Here is a 25,877-nt window from a genome sequence, read left to right on the forward strand (position 1 = left end):
GGATTTTAATATTGTTATATGTAAACCACTTAGGGATTTTATCATATTAAGCGTTATGTAAGAATTAATTAAGGAATTAATTAATTAATAACCTTCTTGGTACCTGTCACTAGGAGATGGGCAGCAGTGTCCAGCCCCAGCTGTAGCATCTACATAAGTCATCTTCAAAGGTAGCCCACACCTAGGACATACACATTGCAGTAATCAAACATAGACCTGTCCAGGTGGGGGGGGGGAAGCCTCTGTAATCCTTGCAACCCTTCCAAACTCCTTCTCAAGGAACAGTGCTGAATACCCCAGACTTAGGAATTCCATCTACCATAGATAAACATATCCCTCTTACTAAAATTTACCCTTGTGTGAGGCTGATCAGATCTGACGTTTGGGACCTTATAGAGGGGAGGATATAAACAGCATAATCACACAAAAGTGCCTTCTTTCTCATATTATTTTACTGTTACAATTATAGGTAAGTATAATGCAATGCTCTAATCATTTGTACATAATACTCACTAAAATGGGTGGTCAACTCCCAAACAGTGAGACTTGACTCTGGAGTAGGGATGTGCAAACTCACCCCCATTCAGGTTCTGTGGGAGCCCACCCAGCCCTTGCCCCCACTCACTGGTCCCTGGACCACACTCAAGCCCCTCCCGTGCTCAGCGAGCAGCCCACACTCACCCCGGCAGCCTCGCCAAGCTCTGCGGTCACCATTTTTGAGAAATAAAATGGCGACTGCAAAATGTACATTTTTGTGAATGCACATATTTGTGTATGTGTGAAAATGCACATTTTTGCAAAAATGCGCATTTTTGCTCATAAGCAAATATGTGCATTCACAAAAATGTGCATTTAAGCATACGCGAATAAGCACATCTGCAAAAATGCACATTTTCTTACATACGCAAATGTGCACATTTTTGTGATTGCCCTTTTATGTCTCTCTCTCTCTCTCTCTCTCTCTCTCTCTCTCTCTATATATATATATATATATATATATATATTTCATTTATATACCGCCCAATAGCCGAAGCTCTCTGGCAACCTCTGGCAAAAATGGCAACCACAAAGCTCGAGGAGGCTGCCAGAGTGAGTGCGGGACGTTTGCTAAGCATAGGCAGGGGGCGAGCAGGGGCAGGGGCTTGGCGAGCAGGGCTCAGGGTTGTGGGCAGGGGCAGTTCCACTGGATTTCCAGATGGAATCGGGCGCCCATGCCATCCCTACTCTGGAGGCTGGGGACCCGGTTGCTCACACCACTCTGATGGTTGGGCTTCTCTGACATCTTGACTCCCTCCTTCCCTTATATTATTTATGCAGTACAACAACAGAGATCAGCAGAAAATGTCTTTGCCACACGAAGCCCCCTCGTTGATGCTGTGTCAGCATGATCTTTCCCAACTTTGCTCTTTCTGCTGTCTCTTATCACAGGTTCACCAACCATCTAGGACACGTTCTTGTTAGTTGTGCTAAGACTTTGGATGTTGCACCCTTTTCCTCCTTAGCTCACAGCCTGCTGGAAACCATCACCTGTCATGCCACATATAATGCATTATTGTGTTACATCGCCTCCAGGCCACAGTTGTTTCCTACCAGGATCATCTTCAGTAGTCAACTCTACACTACAGCGGATCATGGTGCAAGTCAATGGTTAGTCGATCCTTTCTCTCCCCCCAGCCAACCCACCACTCATTGTTGTTCTATCACTTCTCTTCCCTTATGTATTATAAGCTCAGTGTTTCATGAGCACAGCCAGCTTAGAAGATGTCTATTATTTCTCCATGGTTTATATGAGACCATTTGCACTCTCTGCAAGAATTTATGCCCCATGCTGAAATTGGAAAGATTCGATGTTGTGCATGCCTGAACAGTGATGAATAAATGTATGGTGCCAGCTATGAGAGTGGTAGATATGTTAAGCTGCTATCAACTGCTCTGGCTTGTGTGCCACACCTGACTCCCCAGTTCTGGATAAGCTTTCACATGGAAAAAGACAGCAGCATGGAGGCATATGATGTGGACGGAACAATGGCTTTCCATACTTAGGCAGTGTCCTGGCTTGGGTTGGGCCTCGACCTGGAACTCGAGGAAGCTCTGGTATCAGGAAGCTATGACCGATGAGCAAAGGTCACATTCAGTAGGGAGGTAGAGATTCTGTATTTCGCGGATTGTCAGGCATCTTTCATTTCATCATCACTCTTTAGGGTTTTATATATGAGAATTTTATTCATTTGCAAATGCGCATTAGCACACTTTTGTTAATGCACATTAGCACTAATGCATACTTGAGCATATCCCCCACAAAAATGAAAAACTGGAATCCACACGACTCAGAAAAAGCTAGTAGTAGACTTTGGAATCTGCAGGTCAAATCCAATCCCATTTGCATCCACTGTGGATGTCTCCAACATTGCATACGTTTTGTCAACAGTTAAGCCAAGTAAACAGGGGCAGAGTAAGGCAGAGACTAATAACACCTTGGACAGTATGATGCAGGAGCTGCTAGGCTGGGGCAGTTCCTCATGAAAGGAGCTGTTGTTCCAGCAAGGGGCTAGCCTAGCATAAGTAGGTCAGTCACCTCAGGTCTCTCAAAAGCTCTACCTCCACTGGATACTGATTGCAGCCTTAAAGGGCTCACACTCATTTCTTGGGCCCCATTGGGGATGAAGAATCTGAGAGGCTTTCCAAGCGTCATTCTTCGGTGGGACAAGGTTGTGTCCTTGGGCCGTGGGGCTGTCTCAGGGATTCCTGAGGGTTCTCCCTGGAGCGGGGTGACCAGTGTCTCACTAGGCTCAGAGTCCTCTTTGGAATGACACTGAGCCTCCAGACCAGCAGGTTTCTTTAGTATTCATACCCATAGTGAGTGGCACAGAAATATAACCATTATGCTGTGCGTTCAATATTTGATATATTTTTACATTACAGGGGTGGTGGTGAAGAGTGGGGCAGAAGGGGCCTGACTCTATTCCATTTTTGATGGCTGCTCTAGATACCATTTTCAAAAGGCTACACGGGACTGAGATTGGGTAGAGTAAGGGGTGGGCTTTCTGGATTTCACGTAGGGGTCCCCTCCCTTCGCCCATTATACTTGTTGTTGTTGTTCAGTCGTTCAGTCGTGTCCGACTCTTCTTGACCCCCTGGACCATAGCATGCCAGGCCTTCCTGTCCTCCGCTCTCTCCCGGAGCGTGCTCAAGTCCATATTCATTGCATCGGTGATGCTATCTAGCCATCTCATCCTCTGCCGTCCCCTTCTCCTTTTGCCTTCAGTCTTTCCCAGCATCAGGGTCTTTTCCAGGGAGTTTTCTCTTCGCATTAGGTGGCCAAAATATTGGAGCTTCAGCTTCAGTATCTGTCCTTCCAATGAGCACTCAGGGTTGATTTCCTTTAGGATGGACTGATTTGACCTCCTTGCAGTCCAGGGGACTCGTAAGAGTCTTCTCCAGCACCACAGTTCGAAAGCATCAATTCTTCAGCGCTCAGCCTTCCTTATAGTCCAGCTCTCACAGCCATACATTACTACTGGGAAAACCATAGCTTTGATTAGACTGACCTTTGTCGGCAAGGTGATGTCTCTGCTTCTTACTATGCTGTCTATGGCCTGTATTGCTGAACTCTTACCTAGACTCTCACCTGGTCTTTTACTGAACACCTGCATTGAGCTCAGTAAGAAATGGAAAAGCAATCTAATGGTGAGAGAAATCCAAGGCAGATAAGAGTGATGGTGCCACATCAGTCTTTCTGTCAAAGAGAAACTAGTGTACCACACTGTCGGGGCAGATGGTGGCTGTACAGACTCTGGCAATCTTGGGAAAGCAATCTAATGAATGATCAATCTTCCTTTTGTTTCTGTATTTTCAAAATAATCCGCTTTTTGGAGTTTGAAGAATGGCACATCATTTAACAAACCAACAGGCCCCAATACTGCTAGAGTTAATCATGACCTGGTCTTTCAAAACAATGGGACTTGCTTTAGTCAGGACTAATAGGTTGGTTGGAAATAGGACTGCGCCACAACTACATTTAGCTGAATCAGGGCCACTATGTTCCCTGACTGTAGATAACATCATGTGAGTCTCCACCACATGTATGCATTATTGTATTTGGTGAAAAGCATCTGTTTATGCTACTTATTTTGATCCACATCAATAGAGGCAATTAAAATGTCCATCTTGCATTCAACAATTCATGAAAGCAGATAGTTTGTTTTTGCTACTGCAATTTCTATTCATTTATTTTTTAGCAAAATCAAAATCCTAACAGATCCCTGTTAGGACTGTCAGAATATCACAGCCTCTAACATGACTTTCTAATCCTTGTACTGTAGCAGCCATATCGGGGGTCAGACTAAGTAGCCTCTTGCAGTCTCATGCTCAGCTCATTGCTGAGCTCTTTCTCCCTTGAATATATTGTTGTAAGCTGACGAGACACAGGAATTCCTTATCTTGTCAAAGGTCATACAGTTGTATATCTTGTTCTCTGCTGTTCTCTTCTGTTCTCTCCTTATCATGGCTACCCTATAACCCAATTCTTGTATTATAAACAATAGTGCTAAGAGAAGAAATATTGAGGATTGCAACCCCATGCGGGAGGGGGAGGAGGAGCCGTTTCATATGTGTCACAATGTCTATAAAACCAATGTGCTAATGTAAATTGGGGCTTCTGGCTCTTTGGAAACGATTCCAGCCTTAAGCCCGCGCGTTAAATAAAGAATCTCTTTTTCCTTCACTCCATGGTCTCTCTGACTCTGGGTTCTGCAACATAAATGGTGCCGTGACTCGGATGTGGCAGGCTCTGAGCCAGACAGGTGGCAGTTGCCTGCTCTTGATCGCCGCACCGGGAAGACGAGCTCGGCGCATGCCTCCCTTTCTTGGCGCCACCGACCTTTTTGTCGAGTGAATGGGAGAAAGCCTGCACCGGGATCGCCCAAACGGCAGCGAGCAGCAAGAGAACCTTGGGAAGCGGAGGAAGGAACTTGAGCCCTGCCTGTATCGCAGCTGCAATTGAGTTGAAACCCACATTGGAAGCCTTCAGGAGAAAGGCAAGTATATGGGAAAAAGAGGGCCCCGCCTTTAGGGAGAAAGGCCACTGGGCAGAAAAAAAGAGGGCCCCGCCTTATGAAGAAGGTCAGTGTTGGTGGTATACGTATACAAAAGAACCTACTCCTTGCGGGTAGAAGGGGGGCCTGATCACACCCCCGAGTGGGCGCCAGTACCTAGCACGCCAGTACTCAGTAGGAAGCTGAGGAAGCTGGGGAAGCCGTTTTCCGCTCTGGTAAAAAGTGGGAAAAGTGGGTGGCAGGGACATATGGATGTAGTGGAGAGATTGATGATTGTGTGAGTGGCTACTGCGGTTTCTGACGCATACCGTTGACCGTCCGGGTGCCCAGGCCAGTAGCAAAGTGCGTGGTGTGAAAAATCCTCTTGTGTCGGCCAGTGAGACCCCTTACTCACTGACCAATTCCCATTCCCTAATTGTGTCTGTCTTCAATTTAAGAGGGAGGCTATGGGTGGTGGGGGAAGCAAACCTTGCACCCCCTTGAGATGTATGTCAAACAAAGAAAGAAAAAGGTTTTTTTTTAAAGATTCAGAATAGAAAGAGAAAACAGCAAAAAGCTCAAGGTCGAGCTGAGAGGAAAAAAAAAACAAGATCTGAGGCTGTTTGTTAAAAAAATGTTGCAGGACAGTCTGGCTTTTAACAAAGCGTGGGAGCGTGAGAGTGTAAGGCCGAAGACGTAGCTGTTAGCCTAGCGCGCCGAGAGAGGGGGGGCAGGAAAATTGCCCACAACGTTCTGAGTTGTGCAACATCATCACCTCGCCTAATTGAGATGAAATCCCTAAGAAATGGAAACTGAAAATGAAGACCCAGAAGATGAAGGCAAAATAGAAAATAAAGGTGAAGAATCAGCCCCCAGAGCACAGGCTAGACCCCTCTTCGAGTGAAAAGTGTGCCATAAGACTGTCCCAAAGCAGAATGAAGCGGAAAGACCACGTTAAAGATCTCTGTCAAGGTAACCGTGTTTAGCTTTGAACTGTGTTAAAATTGCATAGAGCCTGTAGCTACTGACCATCAGCTATATGATTTCTGAAGAGCGTAACCATTAAGCTTTTGCCGTGGGATTCCCTGCAATGAAGAAATCTCACTGATTTGAGTGTCCAGTGTTACACTGCCTAAGTGTGTGTGCTAAAGAGACCGAGAAACCAGACAGCATGTTCCTGGCCAAGCCAAAATCACGCTACTGCCATGCTCCTGAAAGCTGCAATAAACTGTGTAAGCTGGGAGACCCAACCTGATTGAGAAGAAAAGAAGATATTGGAGCAACTGTCTTAAAAAACAATGAGATCTGTGTAGCTGGCTGGCTGACACTGTCAGTGATGTTACAACTTTAAATTAAGACTGTTTTCCTGTTTGAGACCCCAGCGAAGAAAGCTAACCCGAGTTATTTGTTGCCCGTGCCAAAGCAAGAATTTGGTGGCCCTGTACCTCATCGTGTCCTGTTTTGAGCTTGGGATTTACAAATACAAACAAACTGAGAAGCTTGCCTTTGAAGTCCTGCAAATCACCCCACCGCCTCCCCGAAGATTAATGGCTGCCTGAAAAATGCAAGTATAAGGCGATGCCCATCACCCCCCAGCGTCCTGAGTTTCGGCACTCAGTGTTTCAGTGCTTTCGTGTACCAGGTTAGAAGAGAAAAAAAAAGAGTAAGTTTTTAAAATGTCTGTGAGAGAACCTGACAGAAGTAAAATAAAATTTACAAAGGAGTTGCCCAGGTTAAAGTGTCACGGCTAGAGAGCTGAGCTGTGCCGCTCTGTTTAGACAGAGGCCTTGCTAAAAAGTTAAAGGCCCTTGTCTGTCAAAAGGGGTGTAGGGCCACACTTTCCCTTTTTAAACTGATGCAAAAGTAGAGAGCCTTTGCTGGAAACATCGCATCTTCATTGCCCAGAGCCGTCTCTGTTTGCTTCCATCAATGTCTGGGCTTTTTAGAGACACTCTGCACATGAACTAAAATTTTAAATTGTCAAAGACTTGCCATAGACAGTGCTGTGAAGCTTTTGATAAACTTGAACTCTCATCGCTGTGGACCATGTGTCTGTGTTTGTAGTCAGCTCAGTGTACAGCAGGCTAAGTTTGATCTGTGACTTTTAGATTTCCTTTTGCCAGAATTCATGCAGCATAGAGTTGCCGATGCAAAAATGGTGACCTAGAACTCTGCGTGTGTGGGTATGCCCATCCCTTGATTTTGATGAGCCCTGAGCTTTCAGCCAGAAGACCAGTATAATTGCTGGATCTGCTCCATCATGCCTTACCATGCAAGAAGTGTTTTCCATTCATTGTGTTAAATTGCAGAAAAAGTTTGTTGTGTATATTTTATGATTTCTTAAATATCATAAAGTATATGTGATATTTGCAGATTAGTGTTAGTTGCAACTCCAAATGATACTAAGTGTGGTTCCCAATGGATGACGAAGAGAAAAGACAAAAGCAAGTAGAAAAGAAGGAATAGAGAAAGTAGAAGACAGATAGAAAAAAGAAGAAAGAAAAGGCAAGAGGCAAAGAAAAAAAAATTTGTAAAAAAAGAAGCGTGGCCATAGTTGCCCCCAGGGTAAATTAAAAGCAGCTGATTGTGCCTGGAGCTTATTACCTGGGGTAAAGTAGCCACAATAATGTAATAGTTCTTTAAAATGAAGAAAATGTAACTAGAAGGAGAAGAAGAGCCTATCCCAAATGTGTGTCAGTGGGACTAGTGTAAGGCAGAAAAGTTTAAGTAAGTTTAACTTGAAAAAGACAAAGAGACAAGGCTGGTGCATGGAGAAGAAAGTTTTATATAAAAAGTTTGAAACATGATCTGCAATACAGGCAGATCAGCAAAGAAAAAGAAAGCAAAAGAAAGAGAAAAAATTTGTCTTCCCATACTAATAAATAAAAAGTGTTATCAAGCACTTTGGGAAGCGAAGTTGTTTACAGGAAGCTGTGCCTGAGAACCAAACACTTCTAGCCTATGCTGAAAATGCTTGCTAGTGTTATGGGTAACATGTATGGTATAAAACCCATTTAGCGCAATAGCTCGTGGTTCAGAGAAGCTGTCTGATCCAGCCATTAAGTACGCCTGTGTGCTGTAAGTTACCCAATAAAGCCTCCTTGTAAGTACCCCCCCCCCCGCTGGAATCCCAAAACACAAGTGGGGCTAGAGCGCCTCACCCAGTATCAAACCCTGCTGTTAGAAGCCATGAAAGCAGGTATGAAGAAGTCAATTAATATGACCAAAGTGTCTAAAGTGCTGCAAGGTGCCACCGAGGCCCCAGAGCGTACTTGGAGCGTCTTTCAAATGCCTATCGCCAGTATACCCCCCTCCCTCAGCCCAGAGGCCCAAAAAGACGTGGACGAAAGAAAAAAAAAGAAGACCCGGCAGAGGCAGAAGATTCTTAAAAAAGAACCAGTGTGCCCAGTGTGGACAAGATGGACATTAGTGGCATGAATGCCCAAATAAAATAAATCAAATACACAAAGGAGAAAACCAAAGGGGCCAGAATGGGCGAAGAGGGAGACAGCTTGAGAGGGGCCGTGACATTGACTGTGAGGGGCCGTGACATTGACTTCATAATTGACACTGGAGCAGCATCAAAAGCAAGCAAACGTTAGCCTTAAACAAGAAGTCCAAACACTAAACAAAGTTCTTCAAGCCCATCTTAGCTTTGTCTTAGAAAATAAGCCATTCCCATCACAGAAGTTCATCCTTTCCAATTAAGAGTTAAAGTATGAGTTAAAGAGGGAAAAATAACCCTTTGACTCCCAGATAGAGAAGACTGAAAACTGTCATACTTTCCACCCCCACAGCTATGAAAGTAGCTGGAGTTAAACCCTGGATACACTGGACACGAGTCAAGAGAGCGAGAGGGGGAGAGTAGACTGTAAACAGAAATCCTGAAAATCCTTTAAAAATCATTCTGAAAAAGCAGTAAGAAGACTCAGGCTAGACCTTACTGTGGACACACCGGGAAACTGTCCCCCTGTGTACGGTCAGACCTGCAACTGGAGAATTGAAGAAGGGGACTAGACCCTACTGCAGCTTGCCAGGTGAATAGCTGCCCAGCGTACGGTCAGATCCCAAAGAAGATCAAACATGCGTGTTGTAGTGTTAGTAGTGCTGCATTGTGTTTCCTTAATAAGGTGCAAAAAGGGGGGTCTGCCCCTGGAAGGAGAAGTTTGTCCCAGTGATTTGCTGATAATTACTGGCTTCACCTGGCTAACATCATGAAAATAAAACATTTTTGTTTGCCAAGAGGTATACCTGCAAACAGGCTTATTAGCTCTTGCCTAATACCTGTCTGTAGACATCCTGAGAAAATTCAAAAAGATACCATGTTAAAAGTTTATGGTGTAAGTTTAACTTATTCCCAAAATGCTAATTGGGGCATGGTTGCAAAGATCCTACCCCCTACAGAGTTCACTCTACGCACCCCCATCATTGCTGAAACAAATGCTACGTGTGCACAAATGCTTAATTGTCAAAAAATTTTCCAGAAAATATAAAGCTATCCCTGGCCCCCTTCCACTGTAATAAAATTCAAAACATATCTTTTAATGATGCCCACATACTTTTGCCTCATGGATGGTTTTAGACATGTAATTCCCGCACTTGGTCATTCATTCCTGCCAACTTGTCTGATAACCACCCATGTTGCCTCAGCCGCCAATTGAACTGGTGCCAATTCTTCCCCTGTAGCCCGAGAAAATCCGTCAACGGCAGCCTCGAGCACTCCAACTAACTAAAAATTGTAATAGTCATGTGCAGTTATATTCTGACTCAGAAAAATTGGCCTTAGCAATGTCACTAGTTGGGGTTCCAAGTTTAGCCGTGGCTGATGGTCTGGAAATCAACCGGTTAGCTTGCAGCTTAGCCAAATGCATAAATGCCACCTCACGAGCATTGTCATTGTTAAATAAAAAGCTGCGTGATCTAAAAGGTGCAGTTCTAGAAAACAGAGCTGGTATAAATTACCTCTTCCTTCTTCATCATTTAAGTTGTGAGACACACCAAAAGCTCTGTTGTTTTAACTTAACTGATAATGGCAATGCTGTAGATGAACAGATCAACAAGCTGCACAATATAGTAGCTAACAAAACAATAAGACAAAACAATTAGCTAAATTAGTTAACCCCTTGGCTTCCAGATCTTAGCTGGCTTGAAAGCATTGTTCATCCTAATTCTACCAGTGTTGTTCATAGAGATACTGTTATGTCTCTGCGTTCCTTGTCTTATGCGCTGTTTAACCAATCTGTTTTATGTCTCAGCTAATAAAACTGCTGCCCTCTACGCTCTAATAGCCCAACAAGAGGCTAAGTAATATGTATGTCACAAAAAGCTTTGTATAGTTATCAGTAATGCTATAATTGTAATGAAATTATGCATTTAAGGGGGGAATGTAGCAGCCATATCGGGGGTCAGACTAAGTAGCCTCTTGCAGTCTCATGCTCAGCTCATTGCTGAGCTCTTTCTCCCTTGAATATATTGTTGTAAGCTGACGAGACACAGGAATTCCTTATCTTGTCAAAGGTCATACAGTTGTATATCTTGTTCTCTGCTGTTCTCTTCTGTTCTCTCCTTATCATGGCTACCCTATAACCCAGTTCTTGTATTATAAAGAATAGTGCTAAGAGAAGAAATGTTGAGGATTGCAACCCCATGCGGGAGGGGGAGGAGGAGCCGTTTCATATGTGTCACAATGTCTATAAAACCAATGTGCTAATGTAAATCGGGGCTTCTGGCTCTTTGGAAACGATTCCAGCCTTAAGCCCGCGTGTTAAATAAAGAATCTCTTTTTCCTTCACTCCGTGGTCTCTCTGACTCTGGGTTCTGCAACAGTACCTAAAATATTATATACATTGTATATAGTTTGTATTGTGTGGAGAAAGTGGATACTCAGATCTATGAGAATTTTGTTTCTGTTCATAAATTATGCGAACATATCCCGTTTGTGACAGCAGCAGCAGCAAGGGACAAACTGGTCATTTTCTGTAAGTCCAAGAAAACTTATGGAAAACAACCAGCCTGTCCCACGCCACTGCTGCTGTAGCAAGGATGGGGGAAGAAGGAGAAGTGCTGCCTTCTCCTTCCTGAGGGAGCGGGCGCCCGATCTCTTGCCCGACTCAGCATACTGCAAGTCAGGCAAGAGCTCAGGTCTGCAAACTGGTGTCTGGGGGGCTGAACCAGCAACTTCTTGCTGGGCTTCGAGCCCCAACCGGACACTCGCGCCATCCCTAGTATCCAGTTTTGCTATACTATAACCTGGGGTCATCCAATGAAGCTGAATGGTGGGACATTCAAAACAGATGAAAGGGAATACTTTTAACACCACACATAGTCAAACTGGAATTTGCTACACAAACTATAGTGATGGTCACCAACTTCAACTTCTTCAACTTTCAAAGCATATTAGACAAATTTAGCCTGCTCCTATAATGAGGGCTAGATGAGGGCTAGTAAACTGTAGCTCACTTATTTTTTTATTTTTTTATTTATTTCATTTCTATACCGCCCAATAGCTGAAGCTCTCTTCAGAGAAGATGGAAGTACTCTTGGTGGGTGGTTAATTTGCCCAGTTCAATGGTGTTCAACCTCTTCTGGAGTGGATTGCACTCCCTCTGAAGGATCAGGTGCACAACTTGGGGATTCTCCTGGATCTATCATTGTTACTTGGGGCACAGGAGGCCTCGATAGCTACGGACACCTTTTATCCACTTCAGCTACCAACTATGGACAGAGATAGCCTGCCAACAGTCATCTACATTCTGGTTACTCCAGTGTGTTGTTCATGGGGCTACTTTTGAAGACATCTCAGTTAGTTCAAAATAGAGCTGTTGGGTTACTAACAGGGAGTGGTCAATACGACAGTGTGAAACACTGGCTTCCAGTCCATTTCCAGGCCCAGTTTAAAGAGTTGGTGTTGTCCTTTAAAGCCATACAAGGTCTAGAGCCAGGGTCTCCTCCCATATGTGCGTGTCTGGATCCTTAGGTCATCTTTAGAGGCCCTCTTCTGAGTGCCCCCACCAAAAGAAGCTAGACAGGTGGCTACAAGAGAGAGGGCCTTCTCTGTTGTGGCATCCCACTTATGAAATGCACTCCCATGAAGGCTGGGCTGGCACCCATGCTCTTATCTTTTCAGCACCAAGTGAAGACATTTCTCTTCTCCCAGGCATTTTGGATTTTAGATTTGTATTATTGTGAGGTCTTTAAAATCATTATTGTAGCATTTATAGTAGTTTTTAATGTTTTTAAAATTGTTATTTTTAAATTATTAAATTATTATAATTATTATAATTATTATAATTATTATAATTATTATTTCATAATAATTTATTATGAAATAAATTTCATGGAGAATAAGACTCTCAAGGACTACTGGCTATGATGGGTATCAGGATCAGAGGCAGAATTCCCCTGAATATCAGTTGTTCGGGAACACAAGTGGGAGGGCACTATTGCCTTCATATCCGGATGGTGGACTTCCCATTGGCAGGGCCGGCCCTAACATTAGCAGCACCCACCATCTGGAAAACCCTCCCTCATGTAGTTTGGGAGGCAGAAAATGTGGCATTTTTAAATGCCTCCTGAAAACACACTTGTTCACCCAGACATTCCCTGGGCTGTAAATTAATTATGCCACTCCATTTTACTGCTTCTTTATTTTTTTTACTGTAGTTGGCAGTGTTTTTAATGCTGTATTTATTTATGTTGTGTTTTTAATATTGCATTTTAATATTGTGAACTGCTGAGAGATTTTATTATATCCAGTGGGATATAAATACCATAAATAAAGAAGGAAGGAAGGAAGGAAGGAAGGAAGGCAGGCAGGCAGGCAGGCAGGCAGGCAGAATGAGGCAGTTGCCTCAGGCAGCAGATGCTGGGAGGCGGCAGCATGGTGTTGCAAAAGAAAGCTGTGCATCATGCAGCCTGGCCTGTGTCCCCCTAAGCTTGCCTGATGCCTTCAGGTGTGATGGAGGAGGATGTCCCTTTGCCAGTGTTGAAGCAAGATTCAACTACCAGTCCAGTCAGCTTTTGTACATGGAATGAGAGGAGGCACCACCTTGTCCTTCACTTAGGGATGTGCAAGCACACCCCAGCTCAGGTTCTCTGGGTGCCCACTGAAGCATCGCCCCCCACCCAGACCTGCGTTCACACCCTCTCGTGCCCGCTCGTGCTCTCCTAGACTTACCGTGATCCCATCCATTAGTGCTCTCCATTTTCCCACCTTTTTTTCTGTGCAAAAAAGGGAGTTTTGAAAATGTGCAGATTGTGCATTTGGGGGGCTGGGAAAGCTTAACAGGTGCAATATTAGAGGCATTATGCAGTGAGTCCAGGAGGGCACGAGCAGGCACAAGCGGGGGCAAGCAAGGACAGTGGCTCGGCGGGCGAGTCTGGGGATTGCGGGGGGAAGGGTGATGGCCTCCCAGACCCAGTCCAGCGCCTGTGACATCCCTACCTTCACTTCCAGCAGAAAAATGTCTTGGGTTGGCCCTGGACATTGGGGGATCTGGTTGGCCACTGTGGGAAGAGAATGTTGGATTAGATAGGCCTTTGGTCCGAGTCCAGCATGCCTCTTCTATTGTTCTTATGCAGGATAGCCCTGGCAAAGCACATAGAAGTTTGCTACCTTGCATCTGACTGAGCAGAGCAGTCATGGGGGGAAGTTAGTGAGTGAGTTTATTAAATGCCTCATCAAATATATTTCTTTAGGCATTTTACAATAACACCAACACAAATAAAATCATAATAAAATCAACAATATAAAACTAATGAATGTGGGAAGTCCCTCCAGGATCAGAAATATTATTTTGGAAAGGAAAACATGGTTTGGGCTGCCTTGAGACTAGGCAACAAAGTGCTAAGGTTGGCCATGACACATTAGAACATTACAAATACGTATGTTGCAGGGTTCCTGACTTAAAGACTGCTTGATGGTTTGAAAAATGGCAGTCTTTAGAACAGGAGTGGGCAATGTGTACCTCTCAGCCTGATCTCAAAAGCACTCTGGATGCAATTGGTTCAGACCTCTGCCAAGAGAGATCTGTCCCTTCCTTGGCAGTCTGCTACATAGGAAGGAAGAGGGAGAGAGAGAAAATGGAGTGGTAGAAAGAGAAAAGCAGTGACCCATCCACTTTTGGCTCTAGTCCCAGCTACCACTGGCTTTGGCTTTTCCCACCATTGATATCTACCCACTTTCACACCTGGGGGTGGGGGGAGTTGCTCAGCCCTGCTTAGAAGGATCCATTCAGCCAGTGCTACCAATTTTGTAGAGTGCCCTGTTGTAGGGCTTCTATATTGCACATAGGGATGTACGAAAGTCACTTACCGTTTCGCGGATCTGCTTCGCGGTGGGGGGAAGGCGCTCCGGAATCCTCAATGGGGGGGAGGCACTTTGTCCCTCCCCCCAGAATCCTTCCCAGCCGTCTCTGCTCTGCGGGGATTCTGTGGAGCCACCAGCCGGCTCCGCCGGCAGCCAGACATCCGGCTGCTGGGCAGCAGGGACGCAAATGGCAGCGGTCATAGCCGCCGCCGTTTGCGTCCCTGTACTTAACCATGATAGGCTACGTAAATATTTACGTAGCCTATCATGGCAAAGTTTTAAAAAATGCATACGCAAATGGTGGCGGCTACGGCAGCCACCACTTGCGTTCCTATTTTTAGCCGTTCTAGCCTACGTAAATATTTACGTAGGCTAGAACAGCTAAAAATAGTGAGCGCAAATGGTGGCCACTGTAGCTGCCGCCATATGCGTACGCTGCGCCCAGCTGCAGCTGGCCAGGAGACCAGCCGCCCCCGCCCCCACTGCCACGACCACACCTGCCGCCCCCGCCTCCACTTCCGCACCTGCCCCTCCACCGCACCTTCTGCCTCTGCCACACCTTGCGCTGCCACCCCCACTGCCGCTGCACCTGCCGCCCCCTCCGCACCTTCCGCCGCCACTGCCACACTGCCGCCACCTCGCCACTGCCGCATCCGCCACATCCGCTGCCACCTCATCCGCCGCCGCATCTGCCGCCGCATCTGCCGCATCCGCCCCAGGTAAGTGCTGCCCCAGGGGGTTCCGCGGGGTGGAAGGGGGGGCAGGAGGCCATTCCGCCATGGATTCCGGGGGGCTGAATGCCAGTGCATTCGACCTCACTAGAATCCTTGGCGGAATTCTCCGCCACCCCTAATTGCACTACAAGCTAAAAAGTGTGACGTTTTAGTACCAAGTAGAATTGTGATCCAGAGATTTCGATTGGGGAGAGATACATTCTACTGATGCTTTTCACTGACTCTCCAGATCTGCAGTCCTCCTCCATCCTCCACTGCATCTGATCCCACCTTTTAAATAGCGGCTGTTATTCTGGGGGGGGGGGACGTATCCCTAACGCAAATGTTTATCACAAGTGATTGGATTTTATATGAATGAGGACCAAGAAATGAGAGGATGAAAAAAATAAAATCCTTTGCAACTTGAATGAACGTGAAAACAAGGTAATTATCTATTATATCATGTCTGTGGTACACTGGTTAGTAAAGGAGAGAGAATGAAAATACCACAGCAGCAAGTTTGCTTAGTTCCACTTTCTCATCCTTTGAAATGTAGACTCAACAGAGATCCAGCCACAACCCATCTGGAAAGCTGCAGAAAGTTTCAGTTTCATCTTGATAGCCTGAAATGCTTTGACAATAAATACATGGAGTAGTTCTCTTTCATTGCCATTGCTTTGGAATTGCTTGTGCAGCAATGGGAGTTTGGCCTTTTCTAGAACTCAGCCTTGACACACACACACACACACACACACAAACTACCCCAATAAGCACTTCAGAACAGACTGGCACCCTTGACCTAAAAACATTGCTTGGAACAAGCCCCATTGAAATGGCTTGTAACTCTGTGTCTCCTGGCTGAAAACTGTTATCAAGTGAGTGAGAGAAGAAAAAAATCACATAAATCCTAGTCATCAAATTGCGATGAAAAGGCCAACACAACAGACAGACATTCCATAAAGCATCTTGTACTTCATGGAATCAGAAAAAAACTATATCCAACAAAATGAGAATTATTCAACTGCACAGATGTAAAAATGTAAAAAGAGAGATGTGGGGAGGAGAGATCCCCTTTTAGGAGGTCATGTCTGTCCATGTCTGCTGGTGGCCATCAAGGTGAGGGCAAGCTCAAAGTGGTTATTGTGAATGTTTCTCAGACTGCAGAGATAGCAAGCACAGCTTAATAAGATCGTGTGGTATTTTTGTGCATATTGTGGCACTCCAGTTAACTTGAGACCAAATTATTCAATACCAGTTGCACCAGAATCAAACAGGGCTTTCATGTGACAACCCACTACAGTGCCCTGGTGACTACTTCCTGGTGTAATGAATTGGATGTACCTGTTGTACTCAAGCCTATTTGTAGCCTATCATTTTGCATAACAGAAGCCACACTTAATGTCTAATGGAGTTGGAATCCTGTTTTCAGACTATGCTGGCTGGGTGGGATAGGATTGCTACAGCAGCCTTGTACCAGAAAAGCAGAACACATCTGTGAAATACTGTTGTAATGTTGTGGTAGGCTACAACTCTTGTAGTGGTGAATGCCTGCTAGGGATTTCGCGGGTGCCTGACTGGGCCCAGAAGCCCGTCCCCACCTCTTGCCCATGACTCCTGGACCGCACCTGCCGAGACACTGTCCTGGCTCACCCCCTGCTCGCACCCTCCCAGACTCATTGAGATCGGTCCGGTGAGTGTCCACCATTTCCCCACCTTTGTTGTCTGAGCAAAAAGGAAGTTTTTAAAAATGTTCATATTTAAATATGCACAGTTTGGGGCCAGGAAAGCTTAATGTGCACAATATTAGAGGTATAATGCCTCTAATATTATGCATATTAAGCTTTCCTGACCCCAACTGTGTATATTTAAATATGCACATTTTAAAAAACTTCCTTTTTGTGCAAACAACAAAGGTGGGGAAAAGGCAGGCGCTCACAGGATGGATCGCAGTGAGTCTGGGCAACTCACTGAGTTTGTGGTTGGCCTGAGCATGGGTCTGGGGGGGGCGAGCGGGGGCTGCAATTCCACTGGCGCCCAGAGAACCCAAGCTGGAGTGGGTTCTCACATCCCCAGTGCCTGCACAGCCCCATCTTTACTTACTATTCCATCTTTACTTGGGGCCGATCTACATTGCGCCTGCCATTGCAATGAATTTGGTGTCCTGTTGGGTTTAACGCTCTCGCATTAAAACGTGATTATCCACATTCACTCATTTTCTCCGTTGCGGTGCTTCATCAAATGCGCAGCTCAGTTCACACTTGAGCGCTGTGCTGTTTTCTGCTCTTAAAGACGGAGGCTCTCATTGGAAGATCAAATTTTTGAATTTTTGAAGATATGAAACTTCAAATCTTCGAATTCTCAAATCTTTGAAGATCATGCCTGAATTAGAAAAACAAATCACGAGAAGCCACGATTCTTTGAAGATAACACCTTAATTTTTTTAAAAAAAATTGAAGCAGGGGATAGGAGCAGGTAAAACTTAGTCTCATTTGAAGGGATAGAACAACCCCCTGCTCAATGCAGGAAGCCTGATTCCCAGGCGGAGCCCATCCAACTACTGATCGGGGCTGACCCTGCTTAGCTTCCAACATCAGACAAGTGCATGAACATCCAGCCCTTTGCTTGTTGCTGAGGAAACATTGAGTGCTGAGGAAGTTATGGGATCAGTAGCTAGAAGATGACATGGGGCCGTCGAGAGCTGTGATTGGACAGGAGGGAAATACTAGGCATGGCAGAGAATTCTGCCATGGATCTCGGTGATGCCGAATGACAGTGCATTCAGCCCCCAAAATCCATGGTGGAACGAAGCCCCCCTGCCCCCCACCCCATAAAAAACCATAAGTGTAGATCAGCCCTGAATCAGGCTGCTGTAGTTTTGTGGCTGGCAGCTCTAGCTTCTGCTCACAGTGAATAGCTTTACCAAGGTGCTCCAATCTAAGGATGGACAAACTCATTGCAGTCCAAGCCCAGTGGGCGCTGGAGCAGCTGCTGCTGCGGCCCACCAGGGCAAGCCAGGTTGTTGTGCGAGCCTCTGGAGGCAGAAAATGTGGCATCTTTCAAATGCCTCCTGAAAACACACTTGTTCATCCAAGGCTTTCCATCGGCTGTAATTAAATTAATTGTACTGCTCTTTTATTATTATTATTATTATTATTATTAGTAGTAGTAGTAGTAGTAGTATACCCCACCTTTTTCCCAGTACTGGGACACAAGGTGGCTTACAAAAATTAAAACATATACAATTAAAACATATGAACATATACAAAAGTTAAAATATAAATTAAACAACAATACAATTAAAATTATATTAAAACATTAAAACAGCATTTTAAAACAGCATTTCAGCAGTTTACCCCCAGGTTCCAACTATGTCCCAAAGGCCTGCTGGAAGAAGAATGTTTTAGTCTGCCTCTGGAAACACATCAAGGAGGGAGCCATCCTAGCCTCCCTGTGGAGCAGCCACCGAGGGGCCAGCCATGGACCAACTGCAGTTTCCGAACACTCTTCATGGGCAACCCCACATAGAGCTCGTTGCAGTAATCCAAATGGGATGTAACTAAGACATGTGTCACCATGGCCAGATCAGACACCTCCAGGAATGGGTGCAGTTGGCACACTACTTTTAACTATGCAAAAGCACTCCTGGCCACCGCTGAAACCTGAGCATCCAGGCTTAGGGCTGAATCCAGGAGCACCCCCAAACTGCGAACCTGTGTCTTCAGGAGGAGTGTAACCCCATCCAACACAGGCTGAATCCCTATTCCCTGATCTGCCTTTCGACTGACCAGGAGCATCTCTGTCTTGTCTGGATTAAGTTTCAATTTGTTCTCCCTCATCCAGTCCATTACTGATGCCAAACACTGCTTAAGGACAGAAACAGCTTCCTTGAATGGAATCTGGGGGAAAGGAGTAGTAGAGCTGGGCGTCATCAGCATATTGGTGGCACTGAACTCCAAAACTCCAGACCACCTCTCCCAGCGGTTTCATGTAGATATTAAATAGCACAGGGGACAGGACAGAACCCTGAAGGACCCCACAAGCTGACGGCCACAGAGTCGAACAGGTATCCCCCAACACCACCTTCTGAGTTTGCCCCCGAGGAAGGAATTGAGCCACTATAAAACAGTGCCTCCAAGTCCCATCCCAGTGAGGCGTCCCAGAAGAATACCAAGGTCGATGGTATTGAACACCGCTGAGAGGTCCAGCAGAACTAACAGGGACACACTCCCCCTGTCCAGTTCCCAGCGCAGGTCCTCCAACAAGGCAACCAATGTGGTTTCTGTCCCACACCCAGGCCTGAAACCAGATGGAAATGGATCAAGATAATCTGTTTCATCCAGGAACCTCTGGAGCCGGGAGGCCGCCACATGCTCTAATACCTTGCCCAAAAATGGCACGTTAGAGACTGGACAATAGTTATCTAGTATGGTGGGATTCAGGGAAGGCTTCTTCAACAGAGGCCTCACAGCAGCCTCTTTCAAGCATAATGGAACAACGCCTTGCTCCAGAGAGGCATTAGCCACTCCCGTTGTCCACTCAGCCAGTCCTCCTCTGGCCTCTTTAAGAAGCCAGGAGGGGCAAGGATCCAGCATACATGTGGTGGCTCTCACCGCTCCAAGGATCCTGTCCACATCCTCAGGCTGCACAAATTGAAAAGAATACATCAACACTGAACAAGCAGGAGCCAAAGTGGCATCCACAGGATCTGCATCAACTACAGGATCCGAGCAGTTTTATCAGCAAAGTGCTGGGCAAATTGTTCACAGAGGGCTGTCGAGTGGTCAGAATTTTCATCACATGGGCCAGGATGTAAAAGGCCCCTGGCCACTCAAAACAGCTCTGCTGGCTGGTAGGGATGTACAAAAGTGACTTAACTTTCGCGTATTATGTTGATGGGGGGGGAGACATTCCGTCCCTCTCCCCAGAATCCTGGCCAGGGGGGGAGGCGCTCCGTTCCTCCCCCCCGGAATCCTCAAATGGCCGGATATGCTCCGCGGCAGCTCCGTGGAGCAGCCGGCCAGGCCCGGCCCGGCCAGGCCAGAGCTGTCCACAGCTGGATTTCCGGCCGCGGAGGGCTCTGGGTAAAAAAAAGAGAAAAAAAAAACAGCACGTGAGCAAATGGCGGTGGCTACAGCCGCCGCCATTTGTGTTCCTTCTTTTTGGCCATCTTAATCTCCGTAAATATTTACATAGACTATGGCTGCGAAAATCAAGGGGAACGCAAATAGCGCAGCGGGCGCCATTTGCGTCCCCTTTTGATTCCCCGTTTTAGCCTACATAAAGATTTATGTAGGCTAAAACGGTGAATGAAAAAGGGACGCAAATGGTGCCCGCTACGCTATTTGCGTTCCCCTTGATTTTCGCCGTCATAGTCTACGTAAATATTTACGCAGATTAAGATGGCCAAAAAGAAGGAACGCAATTGGTGGCGGCCGTAGCCACTGCCATTTGCGTACGCGTTTTTTTTTTAAACCCACCCCCATCCATGATAGGCTGCGTAAAATTTACGTAGCCTATCACGTCTTTTTTTTCTTTTTTTTTAAACCTAGCCATGATAGGCTACGTAAATCTTTACGTAGCCTATCACATCTTTTTTTTTTTGTTTAACAAGACTGGAAATGGCGGTGGTGGCAGCCGGTCGGAAGACCAGCCGCTGGAGCTGCCACTGCCGCCACTGCCGCCGCTGCCCAGAAGATCTGCCCCAGGTAAGTCTCATCCTGGGGGGGATCTGGGGGGCGGGGGGGTGGCAGGCCATTCCGCCACAGAGTTCGGGGGGCCGAATGCACTGGCATTCAGCCTCACCGAGATCTGTGGCGGAATTCTCTGACATCCCTACTGGCCAGCTCCCTGCAGATGCAATGGTGGCAGAAAAGAAAGACTTCTTTGCTGCCCTCACTGCCATGGAGTAGGCTTTCAGATAAGCTCTAGCCCATGTTCAATCGGACTCGTTCCGAGTTTTCCACCAATGTCGCTCTAGTCTCCACCTCATTCGCTTCATCGCCGCCGGTTCCCCAGAGAGCCAGGGTGCTGGTCTGGCTCCACTCTGTGAGAGGGGGCACTCAGGAGCGATCGTGTCCACTGCCCAGCCATTCCCCTGTTCCAGAGATCAGCCAGGGCTTCGACAGAATCACCTGCGGAGGCAGCAGAAGAATCCCCAGGAGCCATCAGGAAACCATCCGGATCCATCAGCCTCCTAGGGCGGACCAGCTTAATCACTCCCCCACCTCTGCAGAGGCACTGGGTTCCAGTGAGTCTAAACCCCACCAGGTACTGATCTGTCCATGACAATGGAACAACAGAAAGTTCCTCCACACCCAGATCACCGTCATCCTGCCCAGCATAGAAAACTAGGTCTAGAGTGTGGCCTCGCTGTATGAGTGGGGCCAGAAACCACTTGGGACAGACCCATGGTTGTCATGGAGGACATGAAGTCCTGAGCCACTCCTGGCAGGGCAGCCTCAGCATGGATGTTGAAGTCTCCCAGCAGAACAAGCTGAGGGGACTCCATCACTGCCGCCGAGATCACCCCAGCTAGCTCAGGAAGGGAGACTGTTGGGCAGCAGGGTGGGTGGTACACCAACAGAACCCATATTCTGTCCCGAGCACCCACTTTTAAGTAAACACACTCAAACCCAGTAGATTGTGGGCCAGGGCACCTGGTGAGGAGGATAGTATCACGATAGACCACTGCAACTCCCCGCCCCACCCTAACCTGCTGTTCTACAGAAAACCCTGGGGGACAAAGCTGAGATAGATTAACACCCCCAGCTTCATCCAATCAGGCCTCTGTAATACATGCCAGGTCGGCATGCTCATCCAGGATCAAGTCCTGGTCCTGGATGGCTGCTGTCTTACCATTCACCGACCTGGCATTCACCAACAGTATTTTCAACCCAGGGGACTGCTGCCAAGGCTATCCAGGTTATTTGTATTGGGGGACCACTTGGGGACAACCAGGACCCTGTTATGGTCCCCGCTCCCCTGAACATGCAACTGTCTCCCCCCACCATATCTCCCTCTGCCCTGTATAATTGTGATGGCTGCTCCCTGTGTCCCTTCATCTCCCCTTCTTTCTTTGAACCACATCCCTCAAAAGATAGATGTGTAACCAATACACCCCCACCCCTCTGTTGACAAGGGGCAGGGCCCTCGCGTTCCCCCGAAGTGGCTCCCCCAAAGGGGCAAACCCCTTTGGTGTTGCTCTGCCAGTGGCTGTCCCACCAGTGGTGGTCCCTCCCCCGCAGGAGCCTAGCTTTTATGCCCCCAGCCCAGGAAGATGATACAATTGGGCTGGGAGGGGGTGGCAGTCCTGGGAGAAGCTGCTGAGTCAGGGCCTTAATCCTGCGAAGAGGCAGCACTCACAGTGATGGGGTGGATCAGGAGTCCCAGGCCAGAGGCAGAAGCAGAGGTCACAGCAAGCAGCAGGTTCCCTCTCCTTCTGCCTTGCAGTTGTTCTTGGTTGGGGTCCTCCTCTCTCTTCCAAGGAAAAGTGTGCTCTTTGTATTGCTTTTCTTGCGATCGGCATTGTTTTTAATGTTGTGCTTTTAATTTTATTATATTTAGAGTATATAAATATCACAAATAAATACATAAATATTGTTTGGTGACTTCTGCACATGTGTAGTGAGTTCAGGGGAACACTGCAATCAGTAGGTGGAAACAGCATTCCCAGTAATGTTGTGAAAGTGAACGCTGGTGCTGTGTTAACCTTGGATTCTGCTGCAATTATGTGTGCTAGGAAGGCTTAGGATCATTCCCTGTGTTACCCAATCAGTGCTTCTTGTGACCGTCAGCTTAGCGGGAACTCTGAAAGGTAGACATGATTCTCAACAACAGCTTTTGTAAAGTCTTTTTACAATAATGAAAGATCCTGTGGAGAAATAACGTATTTGTTAATTGTAATGTAGTATGGTCTGTCAAAGGCAGCAATGTGCAAAAGGACAAAAGAGGGAGGGTATTGTGGCATAAAGACAAGAGAGAGAGTCTTACCTGGCTCCGCTGGGTTCCGCAGGTGGGGGGAGGCTCTCCGTCCCTCCCCCCGGAATCCTGGCTGGCCCGCTCCACTCCGCGGCCAAGCCGCGGAGCCACCGGCCTGCTCTGGCTGCCCACAGCCGGACATCCGGCCGCTGGGCAGCCCTGCAGGGACGCAAATGGCGGCTGTCATAGACGCCGTCATTTGCGTCCCTGTAGTTAGGGATATACAAAATGTACTTACCTTTCCGCGGATTATGTTTATGGTGGTGAGGGAGGCGTTCCATCCCTCCCCCCAGAATCCTCGATGGGGGGAGGCGCTATTTGGTTCCCCCTTATTTTCGCCGTCTTAGTCTACGTAAATATTTATGTAGACTAAGACGGTCAAAAATAAGGAACGCAAATGGCGGTGGCTGTAGCCGCCGCCATTTGCGTATGCACATTTTGTTTTTTTGTTGTTGTTTTTAGGCTAGACATGATAGGCTACATAAGTCTTTACGTAGCCTATCACAGCTGACTACAGGGACATAAACGGCGGCGGCTATGGCTGCCACCATTTGCGTCCCTGCTAGCCAGCGGCCGGATGTCCAGCTGCTGGCAGAGCCAGCTGGTGGCTCCACAGAATCCCCGCAGAGCGGAGCCGGCCGGCCAGGATTCCGGGGGGAGGGACGGAGTGCCTCCCCCCCCCAGCTGAACCAGGCGGAGCCAGGTAAGGGGAGTTTCATACATCCCTATATTTACATAGCCTATCACGGCTGAAGAAGGAGGAAGCGAATGGCGGCCACAGGACGGCCGCCATTCGCACAGCAGCGCAGATGGGAGCAGGAAAATGCTCCGTTTCACGTGCCTTTCATGGGGTGGGGGCGGCGGGCACCTTGTCCCGCACGCCTTTCGTGGGTTGGGGGGGGGCTTCGTTCTGCAATGGTTTTCGGGGGGCCGAATGCACCGGCATTCAACCTCACCGAGATCCGTCGCGGAATTCTCTGACATCCCTATAATCTTCTATCATTCTCAAGGATACCAATAGGAAGGGCAAGCCCCATCCCCACACCTATGTTTTAGATTCTATGTAATTGTTTACCAGGATTATTATTCTAACCAATTAAATTGTCTTAGGCTCTAGGAATGCATGCCAAAGGATGACTTTGCTGTAGCTATTTTAAGCAACCACAACAAATGTTCTTAAAATACACACAGTTCCTTTTTCCTGTCTAATCTTGAATATACAACACAGCAAGCTTTTCAACCTTACTGTATGTATTACCCCACCCCGCCACCACTCCCACACACCAATCCAAAAAAGTACCACCCATCATTCTCCCGAGGAGAAAAGTGTACCTAAAATAAAGTAGCATGTGTGCTAGTCACCTTTAACAGAATGAGATTTGACCATGCTGATGCAACTCAGTTCTCAGTACCAAAAATAACTGGAAACTGATATGTTGCCAAGATCGACTTGAAGGGGAACAAAAGAAAGGACAACACAATTCTTTTGAGGATATGATCCTTTGCTTCTAGTTTTGTCCCTTGTTCCTCAAAAAATCCGGTGCTCACTTCCATGAGAAAGTAATATTAAGCTATGAACCCACTTTGACAACATTGGCATTCCAAGGAAGTGAGACACACACACACAAACCAAAAATAAAATAGCTAAAGATTTCAGTAAATGAATTAAAGGGTCCATAGTGATTGTTTTATGCTACTAATGCCCAATATGTGACATTAAGGGATTGATGCCATGCAATGGTATGTTGTCATTTCCTTAGGATGGCCTTGAATTCTTTAGTAATATTGAGTTCTGACAAAAGATACCAAGAAGAATTAGATTGCTGTACTGTTGAAAACTTCTACTTCTCCCTGATGGAGCTATTTTACATGCCTGCTGTCCCTCAGAATGAAAGTCAACCATGGGACCCAGTTTTTTTCATGTAACCTCATTAAAATGCATTAAAAGTCTAAGCAAAGATGTGGGAGATCATGTGTAGGGCATGTCAAGGGCAAAGAAGCCAAAAATCACCTCATATTTGAAATGTCCACCTCAAGTCCAATATATATCCATGCTCTATTGCCACAAATTTTAAATCACACATTTTTAAATTTTAAAAAAATCTACTATCACACCAAGTTAAATGTATGCCTCTGTTCCGATCACTCTGATCAGTCCCTATCCTGAATACAACCTTGTGCGAGTTTTCCTAGATGTGCATTGTTCTGCTGTTTATCATCTCAGTGTACATATTATACAATATTCTAATATATGTATCAGCTGTCAACACAACAGATGGTTTCATGTTTTGTAGCTACAGAAATACAATTACTTGCGTATTTGCTGTTTTTCTGTGCATGTGCACGTTTGCAATTAGTTCAGTGGTTTTTAGAGGCAGAACCCAAATGTCTCAAGTTATCCAAAGATAATAAGTAATACATCTGCCTGCGAATATTGAAAATATATCAATATGAACTCTTTGAGTCAGAAGATACCCAGATGATTTTTGGAGCCTGTGACTGTCACACTTGACCTGGTCTTCTAATGTTTTCAGTGTGGCTTGCACAATTGTGGTGTTTTGACAACCCCAAGATTAATCTCCTAACTACATGTGCCTGGAAATAAGTCCTGTGAAATCAATACAGTAGTTTTCATCATACTTTCTCTCCTTTACGTTCAGCATTCAAGGAGCCCAGGCTGCTTTGTAGGTTGGGGTGTTTGTTTGTTTTTTGGTTTTTTTAATGTATGTCACTTTTCTGTGGTTTATATAAGATCATTTCTGTTCTCTGCTGGATGCCACTCTCTGAAATAATAAACATTTGACTTTGTGTAAGCGCCGAGAAATGATGCATAGATGTATGCTTCCA

Source organism: Heloderma suspectum, chromosome 2 (assembly GCF_057233095.1).
Source record: "Heloderma suspectum isolate Gila_16-S chromosome 2, 16-S_ref, whole genome shotgun sequence".
Classification (NCBI taxonomy): domain Eukaryota; kingdom Metazoa; phylum Chordata; class Lepidosauria; order Squamata; family Helodermatidae; genus Heloderma; species Heloderma suspectum.